This window comes from Schistocerca piceifrons, unplaced genomic scaffold (genome assembly GCF_021461385.2).
Source record: "Schistocerca piceifrons isolate TAMUIC-IGC-003096 unplaced genomic scaffold, iqSchPice1.1 HiC_scaffold_961, whole genome shotgun sequence".
Classification (NCBI taxonomy): Eukaryota; Metazoa; Arthropoda; class Insecta; order Orthoptera; family Acrididae; genus Schistocerca; species Schistocerca piceifrons.
The window spans coordinates 992501-997500 of record NW_025729236.1 but is presented as its reverse complement, the minus strand read 5'-3'; the positions used below and the strand labels follow the sequence as shown (position 1 = coordinate 997500).

Genomic DNA, 5000 nt, shown 5'->3' with positions numbered 1-5000 from the left:
CGCCATCTATGCGACGCCAAGCCGATTAAGACAGCGATGGCGCCACAGTGCCCGCCTTTCGACGCCACCCACAAAGCCTGCAGCCTCTGTCGACCATAGCACCCATTCTCCAGTGGCTCTGCCGCACGAAGCCGTGGACCGGCAATGACTCTACCCGCACCCGTTCGTGGACCACCCCAACCGCCAAACTCGCACCTCCAGCGGATGAACGGCGGACGTTTCCCGCACTCGTAAAGTGCAATCCACCCCTATAACTTGCGTTTCATGAAGAGTTATTTCCAATATGCGACATTCCCGCTGTCCGTATACATGAGCCGCGACCTGTACCACTTACGAGCGAGAGACGCGATCGCGTTGCTCACTGTACGGCGTCCGATACCGAGCCATCAGCATGTCGGTCCCCATGCGCGTTGCACTCGCACTCGCACTCGCAGTCGCAAAAACGTGGGGCAAATATATTACGCGGAAGAGTTATAACAGACCGAGCCCCACTGCATGGGGGGAGTCTTTGTCACTAATGTACACAGATGGAACATTTTGGACTGGAACCAGATTACCCGTACACACGGCGCTGATTAGTAATCAATGCAGAGCCATCAAATTACAGAATATAGATACAACTGTCCGTATACATGCTGAAAGAGTGTGCCCACAATGGGAACCACACGTCAGCCAGACACTCTCATCACGCACCACTCTCTGCTTCTAACGGGCGCACATACAATATGTAAGCACCAGCATGGAACAACATCCAGTGCATCCTCTCCGCCACATTACACAATCCACACTATCACAACCAGACCAGGAGGTCCATGCGGAAAATAGAATATCCCCCCCTTTCGACATCCACCATTGCGCAGATAAGGCACCAATACCCACACATGTCCTATACAACGGTGCACCCAACATCACAATAGTACCTCCTGTCACAGCCCACAAACAATGACATGAGTCAAAGACACAGGTCTGACACAAGCATAGAATTGGAGCGCCGCCTCTAATAAGCCAAAGGTGCATCCTGACGTGACAAATCTCATCATGTCACAAGCATTCACTTACTATAATCACTATCAACGAACCTGCCGCCCCCGCCCCCGCCCCCCCCCCTACACCTTTCCTTACAACAACGTGTAACCTAACCTAACCTATGTTGTACCTTAACCTAACCTATGTTGTGCCTTAACCTAACCCATGTTGTGCCTTAACCTAACCCATGTTGTGCCTTAACCTAACCCATGTTGTGCCTTAACCTAACCCATGTTGTGCCTTAACCTAACCCATGTTGTGCCTTAACCTAACCCATGTTGTGCCTTTACCTAACCCATGTTGTGCCTTAACCTAACCCATGTTGTGCCTTAACCTAACCCATGTTGTGCCTTAACCTAACCCATGTTGTGCCTTAACCTAACCCATGTTGTGCCTTAACCTAACCCATGTTGTGCCTTAACCTAACCCATGTTGTGCCTTAACCTAACCCATGTTGTGCCTTAACCTAACCCATGTTGTGCCCTAACCTAACCCATGTTGTACCCTAACCTAACCCATGTTGTCCCCTAACCTAACCCATGTTGTCCCCTAACCTAACCCACGTTGTCCCCTAACCTAACCCACGTTGTCCGCTAACGTAACCCACGTTGTTGCCTAAACCTGCTCTGTAATTGTTATACGACTCGTTCAATTAGTGTAGTGTTGCCCACCCATAACCCTCGCAATATAGTTCGCTACTCGCACTGCCCGCTCCCCTGTGTATCGCTTCATGTTAAACACCTTGCAAGTCTTGCTGACTTTCCACATGCTCCTGCTGTACACTGTAATGTGGATGGCAGCAGGACGTACATGCCGCCCCCCCCCCCACCCCTCCCCACGTCCCCACCTTGCCCCCTGCCTTCGCAAGCTGGTTGGTGACAAGTTTGCATGTTCAATGCCCTTCGCATGCGACGTACGCAGGCTACGTTGTGGTGCGGCCTGTGTCAACTGTCCGCTGATGTCGTACGCGTGAACCACAATCTGTACTGCACATTCGTCCTTATGTACTGAATGATACATCGTGGCACATGTGTGACCGTACAACGACTGCGCCCAAAAACGGCGGACCATACAGTGCAAATATTGTGCACGCAGCTACGTGTCGTCTCCCTATGAGAGCTGGATTGCAGTGTGGTACGCCATAGAGACGTGTGGGAGGAACGGACGCCGTGGATGGCGATCAGCATGAGCTGTCTGTTGATGTATTCGGACCTAGTCGTCTCTCCTCACACACCGTGATGGCATGGTGCACCGCGTTCCATATCTGCGACATGCTACAGAGGCCGGTTCACAGTCGTTCGAGCAATGGACATCGCATACGTACGGGGGCCACCTTCCACGTATTGTCTAGGCGTGCACATTTTGTTGCGTGTATGTGGGCAGACGTAGTGTGGCGTGACACCTGACACAGGCATGCAATAGTCGTTGAAGTTGCAAATGGCGATGGACGCCTGCGTTTTCTGGTGAAGTTACGCAAATGAACAAATGGTAACCCGTTGTGGTGCGGTTGTTCTCGCTAGGGGTGAATCGGTGATGGCGACGATAGGTTGAGGTACTAACCGGTTGTTCCAGCGATACCCACCATGCCGACGAAACTGAACGGCATCTGGGTGTGAAGCGATACGCGGCGGTGGCTGGGTGGGACCGTCCCCGGCCGGTGAGGGGGCGCCTCCCGGCGTGCTGGCCGCGCGGTGCGTGGGCGCACGCGCTACAGCCGGCTGGTGGGGGCGGCCAGTGGCAGGCGCGCCGGCCGACGGACGCGGCAGGCGTCGCAGCTGCGCGCCGGCGCACCCTGCGCGCGGCGCCGTGCGGCCAAAGTAGGTCCTCGCGGGCCCGGTGCGAAGCGCGGTGGACATCTTCAGTGTGCTGGTCCGATTGAGGACTGTGTGCGTTGAGGATGCGCCGCCGCCCGGCGCTCGGCGCCGCGACGCCGTCTGCTGCTCGGTCGCCCCAGCGGTTCTCGCTGGTGGTTTGTATCGCAGCTGTGCGGATGTGTTGGCGCGTGCGCTGTGCTGGGAGAGTTCGCTTCGGCACCCAAGTGGGGCTTTTGTCCTTCTGTGGCGCTGGCGTTGGAGCTGCCGGTCACCGTAGGTGGCGCGTGTTGTCTCCCGCCGGCAATGCCACGACAGCACGCTCCCGGGCCTCTGTCGGCAGCGGCAAGCTCAGTTGGGAGCACGGGTGGTCGCACCGAAAGCGTCTACTCGCCTAACTCCGGGCGATTGCGCCTCTCTCGAACCCGACCAAGTACTTGGGACGGCGCTGCGCGCCGCCGGGACCTGAGAGGGTTTCGAGGTGTATTGTGCAGGGGAGCTCAGCCTCCTCCTGTTTGCAGAATGATTGAGCGGACGCTTGCGTGTTCGCGCGGGCCCCCGGGACACACTCCCGGGCGGCCGGCTGCTCAGCTCTAGTTGACGCAGCTCCCTGGTTGATCCTGCCAGTAGTCATATGCTTGTCTCAAAGATTAAGCCATGCATGTCTCAGTACAAGCCGCATTAAGGTGAAACCGCGAATGGCTCATTAAATCAGTTATGGTTCCTTAGATCGTACCCACGTTACTTGGATAACTGTGGTAATTCTAGAGCTAATACATGCAAACAGAGTCCCGACCAGAGATGGAAGGGACGCTTTTATTAGATCAAAACCAATCGGTCGGCTCGTCCGGTCCGTTTGCCTTGGTGACTCTGAATAACTTTGGGCTGATCGCACGGTCCTCGTACCGGCGACGCATCTTTCAAATGTCTGCCTTATCAACTGTCGATGGTAGGTTCTGCGCCTACCATGGTTGTAACGGGTAACGGGGAATCAGGGTTCGATTCCGGAGAGGGAGCCTGAGAAACGGCTACCACATCCAAGGAAGGCAGCAGGCGCGCAAATTACCCACTCCCGGCACGGGGAGGTAGTGACGAAAAATAACGATACGGGACTCATCCGAGGCCCCGTAATCGGAATGAGTACACTTTAAATCCTTTAACGAGTATCTATTGGAGGGCAAGTCTGGTGCCAGCAGCCGCGGTAATTCCAGCTCCAATAGCGTATATTAAAGTTGTTGCGGTTAAAAAGCTCGTAGTTGGATTTGTGTCCCACGCTGTTGGTTCACCGCCCGTCGGTGTTTAACTGGCATGTATCGTGGGACGTCCTGCCGGTGGGGCGAGCCGAAGGCGTGCGACCGCCCCGTGCGTGCTCGTGCGTCCCGAGGCGGACCCCGTTGAAATCCTACCAGGGTGCTCTTTATTGAGTGTCTCGGTGGGCCGGCACGTTTACTTTGAACAAATTAGAGTGCTTAAAGCAGGCAAGCCCGCCTGAATACTGTGTGCATGGAATAATGGAATAGGACCTCGGTTCTATTTTGTTGGTTTTCGGAACCCGAGGTAATGATTAATAGGGACAGGCGGGGGCATTCGTATTGCGACGTTAGAGGTGAAATTCTTGGATCGTCGCAAGACGAACAGAAGCGAAAGCATTTGCCAAGTATGTTTTCATTAATCAAGAACGAAAGTTAGAGGTTCGAAGGCGATCAGATACCGCCCTAGTTCTAACCATAAACGATGCCAGCCAGCGATCCGCCGCAGTTCCTCCGATGACTCGGCGGGCAGCCTCCGGGAAACCAAAGCTTTTGGGTTCCGGGGGAAGTATGGTTGCAAAGCTGAAACTTAAAGGAATTGACGGAAGGGCACCACCAGGAGTGGAGCCTGCGGCTTAATTTGACTCAACACGGGAAACCTCACCAGGCCCGGACACCGGAAGGATTGACAGATTGATAGCTCTTTCTTGATTCGGTGGGTGGTGGTGCATGGCCGTTCTTAGTTGGTGGAGCGATTTGTCTGGTTAATTCCGATAACGAACGAGACTCTAGCCTGCTAACTAGTCGCGTGACATCCTTCGTGCTGTCAGCGATTACTTTTCTTCTTAGAGGGACAGGCGGCTTCTAGCCGCACGAGATTGAGCAATAACAGGTCTGTGATGCCCTTAGATGT

At 54.7% G+C, this 5000-nt stretch overlaps 1 non-coding gene across 1 annotated transcript in view; it reads left to right on the top strand.

Annotated features, from left to right (window-relative positions):
- Positions 1-3444: 3444 nt before the first annotated feature.
- Positions 3445-5000, top strand: part of LOC124774165 — a 1909-nt gene continuing 353 nt past the window's right edge. Inside the window, exon 1 of the ribosomal RNA XR_007015158.1 lies at positions 3445-5000. This exon is cut by the window's right edge and continues 353 nt beyond it. This is a non-coding gene — a ribosomal RNA (small subunit ribosomal RNA).